The sequence below is a fragment of the Miniopterus natalensis genome, chromosome 2 (genome assembly GCF_054644295.1).
Source record: "Miniopterus natalensis isolate mMinNat1 chromosome 2, mMinNat1.hap1, whole genome shotgun sequence".
NCBI classification, from domain to species: domain Eukaryota; kingdom Metazoa; phylum Chordata; class Mammalia; order Chiroptera; family Miniopteridae; genus Miniopterus; species Miniopterus natalensis.
In genome coordinates, this window is record NC_142082.1 from 183,574,490 (window position 1) to 183,595,073 (window position 20,584).

Genomic DNA, 20,584 nt, shown 5'->3' on the forward strand with positions numbered 1-20,584 from the left:
TGCAGGAGGCAACCAATCAATGGGTCTCTCTCACATCAGTGACTCTCTCTCTCCCCCTTCTCTCTGAAAAGCAATGGAAAAAATATCCTCAGGTGAAAATTTTTAAAAAAGTGAAAATAAAAAGTTCATATAACATGAAGGCCTATCCAGTAATCTGAAAAAATTAACAGGGAACCCACTTATTAACCCACTTGTCCCCAGTACAACTCCTCTCAGTCTCCCTGGCCATGACCCATCCCATAGGGCACATGTCACTTTAGCAAACAGGACTTATATGCTCATTTCTCAGTTGTGCCACTGAAAACTCCAGAACACAAAACAAACACCTGCTATGTTAAACCTCCTATATATTTTTTTCATGATGCTACCTAATAAACATTCCCAGTTACCAGATTACAAAGGAGCAAAAGTAATGACATTTCCATTTATAATAAAATGCCCAACCAGCTAGCATACATAAGTATTATCTGAGAAGCCCTAAAGAAAATGGCTTGGTTACTATCATAACTTCAGTTATAACACCAAGCACAGACCTAACAGGCATACACATAAACATCACACACAAGTACCAGCACAGACACTCCATACACCCTCTCTCTCCCTTCTCATACACATCCCCTCTCTCTCTCTTTCCCTTTCTTTCCCTCTCTCTCTCTCTCACACACACAGAGCCTTTCTTTAATAAAACATTTGTCAATTTGGCTGGTTTAAAAAATAGCCTGCGTCCCAAATTCTTAAACATTTTCAATAAAATATATACTTTACCTGAAAAACTTAGTAAAATGTTAATTCAAAACAATGATGTTTTATTATTTTATGTATGTTTTCCCCCAATATTTTAAAAACATTTGCTTTCTCAGTGCCAGAAACCTTGCTAAGAGCTGGGGGAAGGGAGTGAAATAAATCCATAATAACACAGGGCCCTGCAATCCATGAGCTCAGTGTAGCAGTAGGAAAGATAAGTCAAGGTCACATCTGACTAGGGAGGGAGGGAGAGAGGGAGGGAGAAGGAAGGAGAAGCCTGCTGTCTGCAGCACAGTGAGAGTGAGGTGCTCCAACCATGGCACAGGCTGCTCTGAGAAGCTGGAAAAAGACTGAAAAGAACACACAACGTGTCCCGGAGCGCACAGACACTTGGTAGTATTTAAAACATCGAATTATTTAGCTTAATTAAAAATGTATGTTTAAGAGTGGTGACTGCCCAGAAAAGAAGTCTGGAAGGCATTACCAAAGCGTGTGAATTTTCACTCAACAAAACGTAATGAAGGCATGTGATGTGCCAGGCATGCGGGCACAGGGGTGAAGGAGAGAGGCAAAGGCCCTGCTGAGAGTCAGGGCCAGCGGGCCTACAGACAGACCAGTAAGGAATGTGGCAGCAAGTGGGGTGAGGGCTGGGAGGAAAGAGCCAGTGTGGGGACAGAGTGTGGGGCTCCATCGCAGACAGAGTGGCAGTCAGGAAGGTTTTCCTAGGGAGGGGATATCTGAGCAAATACCTGAACAGATGTTAACATTTATTCCCCTTCGCTGGACGGTGGAATGTGTAAGTTTGGCATTTCTTTTTGCACGGCCGTATTTCTTAGTTTTCCTACCCTAAGAAGACATTAGTTGGGAGACTTGAAAGTCCAAAAGGAAAATAAGGCACCACCAGGCACCTTCCGTAATTCCCTTAAGCATGACATTCGAGCTTTCCCAGTAAAGGAATTCAAGCCCCTTTCTTCAAGTCACAGAGAGCTGGCTTGGGAATCACTTATACTTACTCAGTCCTGTGCCCACATGCCTTTCAGTCTGTCCTGCAAAGCACCCAGGCAGTGCCTTCATGGCCTGTGCAAACTAGCAGGGCAGGGCTCGGCGGTACACACACTGGTTTCTAGGTGACCCCCTTCTTCCCATGACTTCTCCTCTCCAGCACAGACCTCTCCCTGGAGCTCCAACTTCAGCCTAGCCGAGCCGCTGGCTCAGCACCTGCTCCTGGGCACTGACAGGCCCTTCAGATCACTGCCCAGCATTTGCCTTCTGCTCCCCCACCCACCCAAGGGCTCCTACCCTAGTCTTTCTCCTTCACTAGACAGTCCCGTCACCCGTGTAGCTGCCCAGGCATCATCCCTGACTCCTCTCCTTCCTTCACACCCGACATCCCATCAGCTCCACCTTGAAACAGGGCCAGAATGTGGCCACCTCCCATCACCTCTGCTTCAGCTACCTGGTTCAAGCCACCAAACTCAAAGCTTGCCAACAGCTGCCTTTCCCTCCCATGCCATCTGACCCCAGCTTCCAAACTCCAGTCTCATCCCCTCTAATCTTGGCTCCTGACTCCTCCAGCTACAGTGACCTTCCTGTGGGCTGCCAAATGCACCAGGCTTAGCCCCACCTTTGCTACTCCTGTGCCAGGAACACTCTTCCTCCAACATCTGCAGGCTTTGCTGCTTCCTATCATCAGACATCTGCTTACACATCACCTTCTTCTGAAGAAAGTCTCCTCTAATCCACCCCCATTCCTCTGACACTCAGCCCCTAACTCTGCTTCATTTTCTTAATAACACTAAGCCCCACATGCCAACTTACACACTTACACACTGTCTCTTTCCACTTACAAGAATGCAAGCTCCTGAAGAGCAAAGTCCTTGTTCACCCGTATCCTTAGCACTGATGCATAACAGGCGCAAAATAAACACGCCTGGAATGATTTGAATCAAGGAATGTGTTAGGCTCTGGTGCAAACACTCAGAGTTACAGAACAGACTTCTGCTTTCAGCAGCAAGGAAAACCAGGTATCTTAATGACTCTCCTGTTGCAAAATTTAAAAGGCTGAATAAAATATAACTGCATCATTGAGCTGGCAAAAAATAAAGGTAACTAAAGACACCAAAAACACAAATTTAAAGAAGCAATCATAGAATATAAACAGGTAAATTGGCCTTCTTTCTGAAGAGAGACAAAGAGAGAAAATATAAAAGAAAAATTGATAGACTTGGAGAAAGTAGTGAAATCTAATTTACATCTAATGAAACTCCAGAAGGAGATAACATTAAGAATGGGGCAGAGGGGGGGCAGATGCAGGGTGGAGGGGATCAATGGGGGGGGTAAGGGGTATCTGTAATACTTTCAACAATAAAGATGAATTAAAAATAAATAAACCCGCATTTTTAAAAAATGGGGAAGAAACAATATATAAAGATAACTTTTCAGAATGCTTAAAGACTAAACCACAAATCAAGGAAGCCCAATGAACTCAAGCAAGATTTTAAAGGGAGAGAGAGATCCACACTGCTACAAATTAAAGCGAAACTGAAAACCTCAAAGTTACAGATCGTACAAGCAGCCAGGGAGAAAAGGTCACAAAGAATGGCAATTGGACTAAGAGCAAAAGTGAAAGCCAGAAAATACTGGAATAATATATACTATGCGCTGAGTAACAGTAACTGCCAACTTAGAACTCCATACCCAGCACAACTAGTTTTTAAGAACAAAGAACTAGGCATTGTAAGACAGATAAAATATATACCACACAAGAAACCCTCACAGAAAAGGAAATTCTAAAGAATATACTTCAGACATAAAGAAAATAATCTGAGATGGAAAGCTTGAAGCACAAGAAAGATGGTAAGTGAATATACTGGTAAATATTTGGATAAATCTAAATAGTACTGACTGCATGAAACATAGCATCTAATTTGCAGAATTAAACAATTCAGAAAAGAAATACTGGACAATATGGAAGGGGGTATGGAGTTAAAAGGTTTTAAATTCTTCCATTAGTCAAGAGAAAAGTAAAGACATTACTTTAGATTTTGTTAAATGTGTTAAAATATCTAGGATAGCCACTAAAGAGCTAGACAGAATTTCATATTTAAACCTAAGAAAAAATAAATGCAAAGGGGGGGGGTGACAACAGAACTCAAAACAAAAGAGGGCAAAAAAAAAACCTTGGTAAGTTATATAGACATCTAACCACTATGTTGTACACCTGAATCTAATATAATATTGTATGCCAACTGTAATAAAAAATAAAAAGAATCTAAAAAGTTATTTTTAACTCACCAGAAAAACTATAGCAAAACAGAATGCACCGGAACAAGAAAAGGCTGCATCTAGTCAATACTATTCCTATTTAAATTGTACTAGGGGTATTGGCCGATGCAATAAATAGTAAAAGGTGTAAGAATTAGAAAAGAAGAAAGAAAACATCATTATTTGTAGCTGATAGGGTTTGAGCAAGGTTGATGGACACTGCTAGGATTTCAGAGCTATCTAAGTACAGTGCTGGGGGCTCTATGCATTGGGTTTCATTTAACATGAGGGAAATATCATAGTAATCCTCATTTGACAGAAAAAGAAACTGAGACTCAGACAGGTGAAATATCTTGCCCAAAGCCACCTGGCAAGTAAATGATTGCTTTTGAAATTAAGTTTGTTTCCAAAGCTTAACCACTATGCCTTCCATAGAGTGAGAGACAAACGCTAAGGACACCACCTGTATTCTCCCAGAGGGAAGTATGACTGTGTGATTACAAGTGCACTGGAGTACAAGGAGAAGGGAGGCTGACCTGAAGGAAGCCGGGGAATAGAGCCTGGGGTGAGATCTGAAGCTTGCAGGGAATGGGCTTCTTTAGCATTTTGACTTTCCTAACAAAGACATCATGGAGCAGATAAATAGAATGGCAGACCTTTCCCACGTCTTTTCCAATGCTAGCTGGAATTGGCTTATTGACCACTTGTTTCAAATCATTTGTCTGCACTTCTCAGGTCATGATTTCTATCATTTTCTTCCAGATTTAGTGGACCTGTTGATGCTGAGCAAAGAGGTCTTCCAAATCTGTTTCATTTTTTAGTAAAACCAACACAGAACAGATGAAGCAAATAAGCATCAGTAGTCTTGACATTAACATGAGCTCCAGTCACGGTTTGTCTTTTTTTTTTTTACCATGGAGCACATTTTGTCACAGGTAAGATCCATGCCATGGAAATTAGTCAGGCAGTGTTTGCCCTGAACATCCTCAGTAATTGGCTTGAATTACTACATGCAACTTCATTGTTCTGCAGATCGGCTAGGCTCACTTCAAAACTCGACCCTTGAGATAATCAGATGTGATTTTGGTTCCTTGAATTCTGTGAATAATGTTTTTCCAACGTTTCTTAAATTGAACATAGATGGTGTTTCATGTTATGTCACACCAATCTTCCTTAGAAAATGGATCAATCGCTTCCCTTTTGGCTCCCTTTTTGCCCCCTGTTGTAAGACACTTGTTCTTTTTTTTTGGGGGGGGGGGTGTTCTATTTTACTTTGAAAACAAATCAAAAGGGGATTAGAGAATGAAGCACCTTAAGCTCCCTTGAGACTTCTTTTCAAGACCCCAGAGTCTTCGCAGGCATAATTTTGGCTCAACAACACTTTCCTTCTCAGAGCCAAGAATGGCCAGCAAGGGACGTGGGGACTAGAAGATGGGGAGGAGGAAGTGGGGAGCTGTGCTGAGAGTAAAGCGCGGATGGGTTCTTGCAGATCGCCACGGTGTTGCTCAGAGCGCCAAATGGTCCAAATACGCCACATTCTTTCTGAAACCTTGTCTCTGCACATACTGTTCCCTCCACCTCTCTTGTGTGACTGACAAACCCCGTCCCCAAAACACCCCACCGAACTGTGATGTTTCCCCAGCCTCCCCCAGTCTCCACAGCAGAATAAGGTCCCTATAGCTCTAGAAGACTCACCACTCTGGCATCTACCCCACTGGACTGTGAGCTCCTCAGAGGCAAGAACTCAACCGCAACCATCATGGATCCCAAGGCCAACCACAGTGCCTGAGGCAGACTGAATTGACAAAAGTGAACTCTTTACTTATTTTAGAAAGTAAGTATCTATATGTATAAATAAATATATACTATATTTAAGAGGCAGTAATACTCTTCCCATTCTCATTTCATCTTTCTCTCATAATGTGCAGCGGCAGGTAGAAAGATCTCTCCAAGGTTGCCCCAAAGGCCTTGGGAGTGAATGTTCTGGTAGATCGGGGCCACACCACATGGGAGCAATGCTGGCACCAAACCCAGTCACCTCTGTACCACTCAGTCATGGTCTGGTTGGTGGCGGCCGCGTATAGAGCAAAGCACAGGAAGCCGCCCAGGAGGAAGCTCAGCACCACAACAAAGCCCAGAATGAAGACAATCCTTGGGAAGGTCAGTACTGAGTAAGAAAGACGGTGTCAATAACCTAGAAGTGTTCATCAACATAAGTCTCCAGGTACAAGTCTGACACCACTACTAAATGGGCCAGAAACAGTGCTCAAATGACCATGGTGGCAGCTGAGGCCATCAGCATCAAGAGGCAGGCAAGGAAGTAAGTACCTGGCATTCCAGGCCCCAATGCAGCTGGTTCACCCAAACACAGTGATGGTCAGAATGGTGCACACACCGGTAACACACACTGCGGGGCTTGGACGGCGCTGGTTTCCTCAAATTACAGGAAGAGCACCTCATGTTCTTTGGGAACATCACTTCATCGAATTCATAACGTGAAGAAACAATAATTTATTTGCTTTTGTTATGATACCAGGGTCAGTTACACAACTTAGGGTGAAAAAAACCAGGTTTGCAATCAGCAGCAGATAGGGCAGAAGAAGGTAATACAAGGAGAATTCGAGCTCTTGACAGTAGCCAAATATTTCCCCGGTGTATTCAGTATAAACCATTCCTTGCAAGATGAAGTGCAGGATAATGAAGGTGTTGTTTCGTGTACGAAAGAGGTAATGAAGCAATCTCAGCATGGCTCTCTGAAGGCATTCTGGAATTATATAGGAAAATACCTGTGTATTCCCTGATCAGGCCTTTCAGATAATGGGTTTCGAGCAGATGCAGATCATACCACCACCAATCAGCACCAAAGCCAGGTAGAAGAGGAAAACCAGATCCATCCTGGGGATTTTGTCATTTAGATAATTTTCTGCAGGCAGCTCTAGCATTCCTCCTCGCAACATTTACGGAGAATTCAAATAGTATCTCATGTGCAGTGGCATGCACCTGGCACAGCAGGTGACACCCAAAGCTGCAGGAGGCGTGGTTCCTCCAGGAGACTGAATCTGGCTCCAGGAGCAACCACCCGCACTGTGCTGGGGCCTGCAGGGCATGCCCCAAAACTCTTCATTTTTAAAAACAATCTCTCTCCAAACCTCTTTGTGCCTGAGGTAACTCATTATACACCTATGCCAAATGGTACTCACTTAGTTTAGAAATTAAATGGAAAGAATGAATGCATGCACACACAAATGAACAATTGATCCAGCCAACAGCATCAGGTGGACTGCCCCCAGGTGGTGACCTAATGGAAACAAGCACGGAACTCCTTCAGGTGCCTACATGTCCATCAGTGAGAGCAGTCAGGTGGTGGGATGATGACAGTTTACATAAACCTCACACAGTGATTTTTCATCATGATTACAACTTCTACCATCCCAAATTCAAACTCTTCAACCTTAGCAGTTTACTGGATGCAACAAAGAATAAATGTCATGCCTTACAGTTCAATACTAAATACCCAAAGATTTCTCCTCCCAAAGTGGTACTGCTGCTTGCCTGCATGGCCTCATGGTCTCGTGCACAACATTCCCAGAGGTGGTAAATTAACAAAGTCAGTAGATATTTCCTCATCAGTTCAGTGCCCTGTGCTATTTTTTCATGTGTCTTTTCTTTATGTAAAAGAACCATAAAGAGAGCACTTCGTTGTCCCTAAATTCCCCTGTGCTTCATTTATTTTGCTAAACTAGCAGTACCAATACATGTCAGAAACTTGAGAATCAAAGAGAGAATTCCAAACTGAGAAGTGCAATGTTTAGCCTGTCAATTACATCAACAACACCATGTCAAGTAAGCATTTTCCAGCAAACTGTTCTCCCTGATCTCCCTCAAGGACTCTGCTACAGAACAAATCCCAATGGGAAGCAAGACTGAATATGAAATTCAGTCTTCACGTTAACAACAATAAAATTTAAATCCTGTACTATTGTGATGATCATTGACACACATTCAAATTCACAATACTTCCTGTTAGATTCGTTAAGTTATGCTCCGTAAGACCACATCAAGATTCACGTCTTATGATTCACATATGACAGAGTCTAATGAGAAAAAAATGTAGGCCAGATTCCCGGGGATGGAGGAAACCTTAAGCTAGTCTGTCACTTGGTATCAAGGCAGAACTCTTGAGATGCAAATGTATTTAGACCAGCCCAGTGACACTTGACTATAGTGCCTTCAAAAGCAATCTTTACAGAAAGGGACGACTGCAACTCATTCACTCATTCATTCATCATTCATTCATTCACTCATTCAAATTAGTGGCCCATGTTTTCCATTGTTACCATCCCCCATCCTCACACACACACTCCTCTCTAACCAGATCTAGGGCCTAGGATCTACCTGGGGTACTGGGAGGTGTTTCTTCAATGTAGAGGAGGTCCTAAGGGGACCATGAGAGGTCTGGAGAGAAGGCACGGGCAGAGATGGAAGTGAGGAAGGCCCAGATGACACCACCAGCACAAACTCTGGACCAACAGCAACACCTCCTCAGTCTGCAGCAAAGCCAGCACCATATCGCCCACACACACACATATCTTTAAGTTTCACAGGCATACCAGAATTTACACTAATGTGGGCAGAAGCTAGGGGCAAGGAAGAATATCAAATACTACTTACTGACTGGGACAATTATATATTAATTATATATTTACATATACATATATTTATACATATCTGTTAAGAAGGTCCGTTATACATTGACAAAAGAAAACCAGTTAAAATATTCTATACTTAACATGTACTGAAAGTACATAAGAATATGATTCGGGAACAAAGGTAACTAAATTTTGGGAACGGTGAACCATCTCCGCTCCCTGAAGTGGCTCCTCACCTTCCTTCAGCTGGGTGGGTCCTCTGGTTCACCAAATTACAGCGGCAGCTTCTCAGAGGATAATGACAGCAGTGCTGCGCAGAACACCGGGAGGGAAGTCACAGCTCCAACCTATTGCATAAAAACATTGCTCATGTTTCCTCCTTCATTCTCGGGTTTTATAAATTCAAATAGGAATAAAGTTATTGACGACAATTTCAAGTACAGTTAAAATATTTAAGAAAATGCCTGTTTTCCTATAGTATATTTGTTTCAGAAATTCTTCAAGGCATGTATACTCTAAACACTTCAGAAAATACAAATAAGTGCTTTTCCATGAGCCTCCCCGCAAGGCATTTTAAGGTGACTAAACAGACAGTGGGAGCCACACCAAGGTCTAAGAACAGTCACCCACTGTTCTCGGTGCCTCTATTGGCATCTAATTCCCATATTTGAATTTCAGAAGGATTTGAATTTGATTTTTAGGAGAGACTATTGTTAACTGATTCTAGAAAGTTGTGGATAAATTCCATTTTTTATAAAGTTAAATCATTTCCACCTTTATTTGCATTATAACGTATTGTTTTACAGTCTATCTTTTCCAAAGCTGGGTCAGTCTAGACTTCAAGTTAGTAAGACTCAGAGTCGTCAGGATTCCCTAACGGGTCGAGATGCTCCCAGTTTAGGGTTTTCCTTTCACATCCAGAAGAACCCTCTTTCAGAGAAGAATCAAGTACCTCTATCCGTTTCTTCATTAGCTGTGATTTTATTAAGTTTGGATATCTCACGTAGCAGTTAATTACATAAAGAGTTCACGTACAACAATAACAGTTAAGACCTAGTTTACTAGGGGAGAGGCAAGAAAAACTTCATGAAATAGAAAAAAACTTTTTTATAACCTCTCTCGGAAGAAATTTCAATGCTCTTTGTGCTTGAGGTAATTCAAGTATGCCTATGCCACTTAAGAAAATTATTGAGTAAAGTCTGAGTATTTGAAAATGAAACAAATGAAAATGGACTCATTAGAAGAAAAAAGCCATTCTTAACTAAGTCCTATTAATCTTGAGATAAGATGTGGAGAAAGCAGATAAAGGAAAGGCCAATGACCCAGGCATCAAGAGACCTGGGATTTAGACTCTCTCAGCTACCAAGCTATGTGACCTTGGAAAAGTCAACAAGACATTTCAACTCTTGGTCTTAATTCTTTTGTTTAAAAAAAAAAGAAGGGACTGAATGTATCAACTCCAAGAGCCATCACAACTCTAAATATCATCTCCACATCTTTTTAATTATGCCATCAAATAAATAATAGAATTATGTAGCTAGGAAAACAGAACACTACCAATGCATGAAAAGAGAGGAGGGGAGGCTAATTTTTACTACTGGCATAAATCTCAGACCTGCAAGACATATTTTGGTTCGAAGTTACACTACCTCTTTATTATTTTCATAAATGTAGCATTTAAAGTTCATCTAGAATTCAGTAAGATATTGAATTAAGAAAAGACTGAAGGAAACGTTCAGAATTACAAGAGCAAGGACAAAACTGGTGGGCCTGATTAAGGTCTGAGAGAAATATTATATATTTGGAGGATTTCTAGAAAATAGAAAACATGCAACTTAAAAGTATTAGACGTATACAAATCACGCTAGGTAATGACCTAACAAGAAAATGTGTTTCTCTGCATGGCACAGACTGTACTGCACGGCGCTTCCTGGAGAACAGAAAGAGAAGATACTGCCTTTCTAATGTTCACAGCAATAGGTAATCCAATATATTCACTCAGAGAGGGGTCACTCAGGTAACAATGACATAAATAAAGGTGAAAGGCAGAGAGTTATAATTTTTCAATTCCAGAATATGACTTCCAAGATAAAAAACAAGTATGTATGTAAGGCTGCTCAGTTATTGAACAATAAAACTTTTACATGTTGCTATCTAATAAAAATAAAAACAAAGCGTCTAGTGACAGCAGTCAGATGGGGAAGAGGGCACAGGGTCCTGCTGAGAAAAGAAAGAAGAAAGACTGGAGGAGAGACTGGAGCAAGCACTGGCTAATTCTGGCTGGGAGTCGGGAGTGGGTCGTCTTAAGACAGCAATTATAGACAAAGGGAAAAGCTAATTTATTCGTTTTCTCTCACAAGTCCCACTTACAAGTCTGTAGATTAGATGGGGCTGTTACGAAAGAAAACAGCAGCATGTAATGACCATAATGCCTGAAAGTAGGGGGTAAACAACCCTCTATTAACAGTTACCTCGAGTAACTCATTTAACAACCCAGTAAAAAAAAAATACAGCCAGAAATATGGAAGCTAGTCTAAAACATGCCAAAGTTTCTAATTTATTCCACCTATTCTGAAATAAAGCACGTGCATATGTTCTAAAGCCAGAGTACAAATTATAAAGCACAATCCTTCATTTGTTTAAGCCAAAATCTATACACCAAAAAAATCAAATACCCTGACATTTTCTCAAAGCATTTTGGATAAAACATTCCACACTGCTCAGTTAATATTAAACTGCCTAAACATTTCCTTAGAAGCTCTAAAACTAGGTGAGCCAAAAGGGTAAGATTTCTGGTAAAGCAATTACCCAGAAAAAAAACAAAATCAAAGAAAATTTACTTTCAAAAAGTAAATCTACCTTAAAGGAAATGTCCACCTTAAATAGCACACTCACGTTTTTCTGTCAAATGCTGGCTTCCACTGCCTAACTTTGCAGCTCAGCTTCGGTACCTGCCTCCTTGCAACCCTGCTGGTATGTCTGACCTCCGGCTCCCAGCGGAATCCCAGCCCATTTCATCATTTCCTGTTGGCTGCGACTCCTTGCAGCTGAGATAAGGCCAGTCCCCTGCACTGCTGCATTCGTCCTACAGCACCAGGTTCTCAGACTGCAGCCCAGAGCCTTCTGAAAAGAGCTTTCTTTTCAGAAAGTGACAAAGAGAAATCTGGTATTCCATGGACAGAGAGACAAGGTCGGAGAAAAAAAGTCATATTACCCCCAAAATCAACTTGGCATCTACACACTAACTTATACTGTATGTGATAGTCTTAGAACCTCTTCTTGCATTTGGGACTCTTCTACTTAGGAGGAAAAAAGACATGCTCTGTATCTAAGGAGCCAGGCAGCATGAGAGTTAATGTGACAGGGACTCACTTGCATGAGATAATCTTACATTGTCCCTACATGTAAAAATCAACTTCTGGCCTTCCACACACCAAGGCAGAGCAGCTTGTTATTGCGAAATGCAGGCGGACTGCTGCAGGCAGGCAGGGGACCCCATTTCTCTAGAGCACAACTGTCTCCTAGAACAGGGGCACTCAAATTACGCATATGTGATCACCCAGAAGTAAATGCCAAACACAAAAATACCTTACTTCCTAGAGTTTTATAAAGAACTGAAAGTGGAAGAAAATAATAATAAAATTTTAAGTGAAGAAGAGATCCTGTATCTCTTCATTTTCAAATGTATGTGCCCACAAGAATACATACTGGATACTTCCCTCTATCTAACGTAAGGAGGAGGCACAACCAATCTACGTTGCCTGAAGCCAAGACAGGTAGAGCAGGAAGGGACAGGGCAAGAAGAAGTCACAGGGGGCACTTCTGAGCAGCGTCCTATTTCTTGAGCTGTTAGAGGTGTGCCGTGTTTGTAAAAATTTGTTGGTACTTATAATATGTGCACTTTTATAGATATATATTATGCAACAATATAAAAAAATAGAAACACTACTGAAAAGAGCAAATACTAAAACTAATCTGCAAAAACAGACAAGAAACAAATATTCCAAGGTCTCAATTTCTCCAAAGTGCCCTCCCAGAAGATACATGTTCACCCTCCATGCCATGGCAAGGTGGCACGGTGGTGGTGGCCGGAACAGGGTCAGACCATTCCCTCCTTGCAGCATAGGCCTAAGGGGAAGTCTGTGGCCAAGAGAAGCTATGTAGTTGACAAAAGAATATACTGCAAGAAGAAAGGGGAAACTATGCTAAGTGGATATACAGTATTCACCAGTGTTCTTGCTACCCAAATTCATTCAAAATTTTTTAAAACAGTCATCTAGTCTGACCTTGTAACACAAAACAGAACAGGTTAAAAATCTAAAATCTGTGTTTAGAAATTATTTAATGGAAAAAACCAATAAAGCAAAGACCATATCAATACAAGGCTTGATTACCTGACATGAGAATACAATAATAATTCACCTTCCCTCTCCCCCAAAAAACAACAAAGACGTCAACCCAACGCAGATTTCACTGTATTCCATAGTCAGCTTGGTTAAGTCAATTACTCCCTTACAGAGGGGCGCACACAGGAGTACCAGGCGAGTCATACTCATCCAGCAGCATCCTCTGGTCTGCACGGAGGCCAGCCACATCATCCCAGGGTTTGCTGTGGGACAGATAGGATCAGGAGCTGAGGGTATAATTGCGCTAATGGTCATTTTGTCCAGCGAAGGAGACAGGCTGGAAAAGGCTGAGCTGCAAACCAAATAATGCTTCTAGAGACTACTTCAGTGTACTTGACCACAACACACAGTCTTTTTTTTTCTTTCTTCTTTTTTTTTACAAACAGTCTTTGTAAAACTAATGGTCTGGTGGTTATCTTTCGAAGTATTTTAAATTTAAAGTAAATTTAAAGCACAAAAAATATGATCACAAAAGCCCTTTTCTGGGCGTATTTTCTTCCACTAAGAAAAAATAAACATGTGAGTTCTGGCACAGCAAGCTGGTTGTCTACCTTTCCTTTCATCAGCTAGGATGGCAGAAAACTCTTCTTTGCCCCAGGTCTCACTTAGGGTTCTTGGTTATGGGAGGGGACAATCATAGCAACCATACAAGGTAGATGTATTCATTTTATCTAACACCCTCATTCTCATTTTTTAAAATCCAACAAACACAAGCTGTTCAATAAACATTTATACAATGCTGACTTTATTTAGGGTTAATCATGAAAATAACTCTTGAGCATAAGTACTGCTACCTCTTCCATTTTCCAGGTGAAATAACTGAGGTACAGAGAGGTTATGCTACTTGCCCAGTGTCCCAGAGCTAACACATCGAGGAGCCAGGATTGAAACCAAGCAGCCAGCCTCCAGAGTCCAGCTGCTAACCACCACACCACACCACACCACACCACACCACACCACACCACACACCCCACCCCACCACACCCCACCCCACACCACACCACACCACACTGTCTCTCTACCTTGGCTTCCCTGAACAATCACAACTAGGTCTTAGTAAAATTTGTATTTGAACTAAATTAAAGATGCAGATAGCAGTGGGACTAGGAAGTGATGAAACCAGCTTTCTAGAGTGGCCAGGGCATCCTCTTCCTCCCCATACCTGCAGCCTCACCTCACCAGTGGCAAAGGACATGACTGGCTAGGGTAGCTCTCCCTCCTTAGATGGTGCTGGGACAGAAAGACTGCTCTAGGGAAACCCATCTGCTAACCTCCAGTATGTGGTGCCTAAACTGGTATTTCCAGTTCCAATCTGGTTTCTGTCACAAGACTTGAAACCACTGGGCATTCATTCAACAAACATAAATGCCAAGCACAGTGCTTAGGGCCTTGAGGCCCCTACCCTGGATTGCTCATAGTGCATGGGCTGGCACAGGTGTAAATAAGTAAAAGTGGCATGAGCTGGTCAATGCTAGAACCAAGGGCTAAGGGAATGCTGTGAAGGTGCAATGACCCAGGGTAGGAAGCAGGGGCAGAGAAGGCTTCATGAAGAAGGGGACACAGTTGGTTCTCCGAGAGCTTGTCACTGAGCTACTCAAAGCATGTGGATTAAGGCCAAAAAAAATAAAATTCAGGAACAGAGTCCAGCAAGCTAGTGAAAGACTACCAGTACCATCTGTTACCTCGGCCTCGGCACACATCAGTGGGGCATTTGAGTGAGTCTTGTCCTGGCATAACTCACAGATATCAGGGCAGCATCTGGTCAGGCTGCCTCTTGCTTTCCGAAACCTCTATTACACGACTGTCACATGGTAAAAATGGCTGCCTCTACTGAGCTCTTTTTAAAAACTCCGTAAAACAAGTGCTACTAGCCCCATTTTTACAGAAGGGAAACCACTGCAGAGAAGTTAAGCAGCCTGCCCCACATAACGGCAGGATGGGATTCTAACTCGGGTCCACCTGACGCTTCCCAGTCCATCCTCCTTTACTACATCTTACACCTCCCATGGAGCTAGGTCTGCGAGGAAGTCAGGGTATCTGGCAACAGGTCGTGTCATACCGGGAAAGAATAAAATTTCTATGATGTGATTTCCCTCCCATTCCTCTACTGGTGTGCCCTTGCTTTATTGAGATATAATTCACATACCATATAATTCAGCCATTTAATGTGTACAACTCGATGGTCTTTAGTATATGCACAGATATGTGCAACCATCACCCCGGCCTGTTTTAGGACATTTTCACCACCTCAGAAAGAAACCCCGTACTCCTTAGGTATCACTCCTCTCTCCTCCCATCCTTTCCCCATGCCCGAGCAACCACTGCCTCTTACGGGGTGATTCTTAAAGAAGGTATGGGCACACAGTAATTGACCAGGTTGTTAATAAAACAGCGCAATCTGCAGCTCTGGGCTTCAGTCCTCCCAACTGGGCTAAAGCTAACAGCCAAGCTGGGCCAGGGCAAGGGAAAAGCCGGACAACTCAGGGGCAGGTGTTGGGGTAAGAGGTAGGGGTACCTGGCAGCACCCCCACACTAGATGGGCTCCATGGTTCAAATGTCCCCAATCTTAACAAGCCCTAAACACAGAGCCAGAAAGTCGACCATCAGCAGCGAGAGCAGCAGTCATGCAAACAGCCAAGAAGAGCCCCTCTGGTCACAAAGCCTTATGCCATTCGGGATGTCCACCTGCCTTTCACCAGAAAGGCGAAGACTAAGAGGGTACAGGGGTAGCCAGAAGGAAGATGTTCTGAGAAACCAAACTATTCAAGGACTAACAGGGCTCATGGCTTTGATGAAAAGGTGACTCTTCCATCTTGGTTTGTTTGTTCTCTCAGCCCTCCTCAAATGCTGGGAGAAGGGAGAGCAAAAAGGCCAGGTATACACTCCAGCAGAGCCCCAATTTCTCTGCCACCCTTCTCCATACAGGAATCAAAACTCACTGCGCACAGCAATCCACCCATGGAAACTACTCAGCACTTAGAGCCACTGATCAATGCCACTGGGTAAACCACAGACACATCAAGGTGAGCAAGAATACACACTGCATGCCTCTGTTTATATGAATTCTAAACCAGGCAAAACTCATCTACAGTGACATATCTGTGTTGGGGCCAGGGGCTGGGTGAGGTGGGGGACTGAGCACACAGGGCACAAGGAACCTCCTGGAGTGATGGAAATGTTTTCCACCCTGACTGGGACAGTGTCTATGTAGGCCTGTCCACTTGTCAAAGCCCCAGTTGCATTCAGTTGTATGTAAATTATATCTCAAGAAAGAGGAAAGGAAGGGTAAGGAGAGGGAGAAGACAGGGAGAGGAGGGGAAGAAGACCAGAGAGAAGAGAGGAAGAAAGAAAGAAGAGAAAGGCAAGAAAAACCCTCTGCAGATCTTGAGCAACAGGACTTTCTCCCACTCCAGCACCCTCAATAGCAGTACAGTGGACACTCCCCAAGAATGCACTGAAAGGTGCCTCTGATTCAGACTAAACTAATTTCTGTGTAATGTTAGCACTGAGTGCATTTCATTGGGTCTCAATTCTTGGAATAATTGATCCTCTAACATATACAAGTGATTCTGAGGAACCAGAATGGTCTCCTTTCTAACCAGGTTAACTCAGTTCTCTCCACCTTCAACTAAAAGTGTGGTAACGCCACTCAGCAAACTCAGCGACTGAGAAATGGCAGCTTTCAGTAACAGGCCTCAATGGCTGTTTGACAGTAAACATGTAAAATCTGATACGATAACTACAGGTATTAGCTTTTCTTTATCTTAAGTAAATCTTAAATTCTAGAAACCGACCATATTCATAAACAGGTTATGTAAAACCACTCTAATATGACAGGGCGATCTTTTTTTTGCTCAGGGAAGACGGTTGTGGCTATGTTCAAATCCTACTTGTTAATCTCTCATGTTTTTCATAAACCAAGACAAACACAGAGCCACCGTGCTTGACTCTTCTCATGTATCTGCAGAGAAAGGAGTAAGCCCAACCAAGTTTCTAAAATTCTCTACCAAAGAGGGCGCCAGGCCAAGCTCAGCTAAGGACCAGTTCTATCTTCGGCAAAGTAAGAAAAAAAAGTTAAAACCCTCTATGCTTCGCTGGCACCTGCCCAAAGCTAAAACCCAAAAAAAAAAAAAAAGCAGCAGCCAGACTAATTAAAGCAGAAAGCACAATTGGGAAAAACTTCAAAGCACCAATGTGATAGAAAACATGTTAATTTTTTTCTTATGCATTTTGTAAAAGGCCATCTTGAGAAGTAACACCTGAATTTCTGATCCAATACCTCGGTGGAGAAGCTGTCACACAGCCCCACAGTCCTGGGAACAGCCTCACCTTCTTTAGGCAACAAACTGAAGATGAAAAATGATCCCAGGAGGAAGGTCTGAATTCAAAAGGGAGCGCCAAACGAAGTTTGTGGTGAGGTAGAGATATGCTCTGTTCATGTTTTATTGGAAGTTTGTTGGTGTAATTTTCCCCCTTATTGATTTATATGTACCGTCTCTGTGCCAGGCTCTGGTTTTTTAGGGGTTTTTTTTTAATCTTCACTCGAGGATATTTTTTCCATTGTTTTTGAGAAAGAGTGGAAGGGAGGGGGAGAGAAAAACATTGATGTGAGAGAGACATGTAGATTGGCTGCCTCCTGCACACATCCTGACCAGGGCCAGGGATCGAGCCTACAATCGAGGCACGTGCCCCTGGCTGGAATCAAATCTGAAACCCTTCAGTTTACAGACTGATGCTCTAACCACTGAGCCAAACCGGCTAAGGCTAGGCTCTGGAATTTACAAGCTAAATAATTCACCATACTTGTACTTAAGTAGCTTAGAGCCTAGTAGGGTAGACTACTACAGGACCTACGTAACAGATCTAAGCTACTGACCCTGTTCCCTACCTTGCCATATCCAAAAACATTAGTTATGGTGCCTCAAAGGCATTCTCCCTCCCTGGGTGGTTAACTTGGTTGAAGCATTGTTCCTACACCAAAAGGCTGCAGATTCGATTCCCAGTCAGGGCACATACGTAGGTTGTGGGTTCAATCCCCAGTTGGGGCACATACAGGAGGCAATCAATAGATGTTTCTCTCACATCGATGGTTCTCTCTCTCTCTTTCTCTTCCTCTCTAAAATCAATAAACATATCCTCAGGCAAGAATCTTTTTTAAAAGATGTTAAGGAATATTATTGTTACACAGTTACTAGCAACATCATTTATCATTGGTTTAGATGTAAGTTGTTTTTCCTAAGGAGGACTTGGGGGAAAAATACAAATACAGCCTAAACAACTCTGCCAACAACCAACAGTATAACACCTTCACTATCAAAACAATCTGGGATGCACTGTGTCTGTAGATCGGAAATTTATTTCTTTCTTTTTCCTTCCTTCCTTCCTTCCTTCCTTCCTTCCTTCCTTCCTTCCTTCCTTCCTTCCTTCCTTCCTTCCTTCCTCCCTTCCCTCCCTCCCTCCCTCCCTCCCTCCCTCCCTCCCTCGGTATTCTTTCCATTTCTTTTCAGAGAAAGTAGAAGAGAGAGAGAGGGAAAAAAAAATCAATGTGAGAGAGAGACATCAATTGGTTGCCTACCGCACACGGCCCGAAGCTCAGGATGGAGCCTACAACCAAGGCCAGAATCAAATCTGGGACCCTTCAGTCAGTGGGCCAATGCTCTAACCACTGAGCAAAACTGGGTAGGGCTTTCTTTATTTTTTATGGGAAATGTCTAACATATGAAAGTAAAGAGACTAGAATAATAACCTCTAGTTTCAACGATTATCAGCATATGACCAATCTTATTTCACCTGTGATTGTGAAAACTTAAGTGCTCACAGAATCAAGTGACAAAATGTGTCTTTACATGACTTGGTGGGTCCACCTTGACCCTGACATCCACAGCACAAGTCCTCACGGTGGAAAGAGGCACAAAGGAGGCAGAGCAAGAGTACTATCCTGAAGGAACTAGCAAATTTAAGGGGGACCAGAGCCACTTCAACATGGATAAAACTAAGGAATGAAAATACTGCAAGGTGAACTCAACAGGGATAAGTCATGCTGATGTCACTGTACTCCCTGATGTGATGTGATGTGATGAGGAGGGCACTTCAGCTCGGCACTGTTCTTCCCCAAAACTCGTAAGCCCAGTCTAATAATATGAAAAAACATCAGGTACACACAAATCGAGGGCCATTCTACAAATTATCCAATTAATAAGCACTCTTCAAAACTGTCAAGGTCATAAAAAATAAGGACAGACAGAAACAATCACAGATCGAGTAGACTAAGGAAACATGACAACTAAACGCAATGTGATCCCTGGACTGGATCCTAGAACAGTGAACAACTGTGAAATCTGAGTCAAGTCTGTAGTTTAGTTAATAACAACGTATCAATGTTAATTTCTTAATTCTGACAAATGGCTGTGGTTATGCAAGGTGTTAAGATTAGGGGAAACTGAGTAAAAAGCATATGGGAACTCTATTATCTTTGCGACTTTACTGTATATCTACATATCTAAGATTTTTCCAAAATAAAACTTTATTACAGAAACAATAATATAAAAATTTTAACTGGCTAATGAATATCCATTATATCCTTTACAAGAAGGAATCAGCGACAATGTGGTTTTCATTTTTAAAGTAAGCCAGGAAAGATAAAGCCTAAGCAAACAACAATTTGTTTTTAAAGATCTCAAAGAAAGTAAGCAACTTGAAATGCAGGCAGGGTTCTCTGTAAGGTAAAGGCCACCCACACAAGGTGATGGACAGCAGTATACCACTGGACACAGAGCGTTTGACTGTGGGGATGAACTGAGCTGACAGCAAGAGATGATTTCCAAACCACGAGGCCATCCTTGCCTGGTGTCCACACTCCACCACAGTGCTGGCAGACACCCACTGGTCTCCCTGCTGCCCACCCTCACTGCTGCTCCTGGCCCCCTGCCTGCCTTTACAGTCCTCTCCCCTCCAGCCCACCCCTGCAGCACCTCTCTTCAGCTATTCGGCAATTTCTGATGGTCTGCAGTTCCCCCTAGGCTGCAAATAATAAAAGGAGGTATTACAAACCACCACATGATAATTCTTTTTTTTTAAATCCTCACCCAAGGAGTGAGAATATTTTTTCCATTGATTTTTAGGGAGAGTGGGGAGGGGGAGAAACATCTATGTGAGAGAGACACATGGATTGGTTGCTGCCTACACGACCAGGGACGGGGATTGAATCTGAAACCCTTGACCAGAAATCGAACCCAAGACCCTCTGATGCGCAGGCCGACCTACTAATCACTTCTAAAAAAGGTCACAGTTGTTTTCCAGAACAACAATGTGAAAATGACAGAGCCACAACAGCCAGAGCCATTTTTAAAAACTAGTTTTTATGTATCTAGAGGAAAGATGAACTGTGATTAGAAGTGTACACCAGGAAACCTGAAGCTGTAGCTCTGTTCAGGGAAGCAGGGGCTGGGAGCGGCAGAAGCAGAATTCTACCTTCGGTCTTTCTACCCTGGGGACCATGCTTGGAGCCACAGAGCCTACCGC

General features: G+C 42.7%; 1 protein-coding gene and 1 pseudogene across 4 annotated transcripts in view; both read right to left on the minus strand.

The window, feature by feature from the left end:
• Positions 1 to 20,584, minus strand: part of PACSIN2 (protein kinase C and casein kinase substrate in neurons 2) — a 112,884-nt gene that overhangs the window by 58,242 nt on the left and 34,058 nt on the right. For 2 of the 4 annotated variants that reach the window (XM_016210240.2, XM_016210241.2), the window contains exon 1: positions 8,894 to 10,916. The exons of 1 other annotated variant lie outside the window; for it this stretch is intronic. The gene's annotated coding sequence lies outside the window, so the exon portion shown is untranslated. Of the gene's footprint in view, positions 1 to 8,893; positions 10,917 to 20,584 lie in introns of those variants that run through there. One more of the 4 variants, XM_016210243.2, reaches the window with a different exon arrangement.
• LOC107534991 (palmitoyltransferase ZDHHC4 pseudogene) lies at positions 5,908 to 7,498 on the minus strand (annotated as a pseudogene).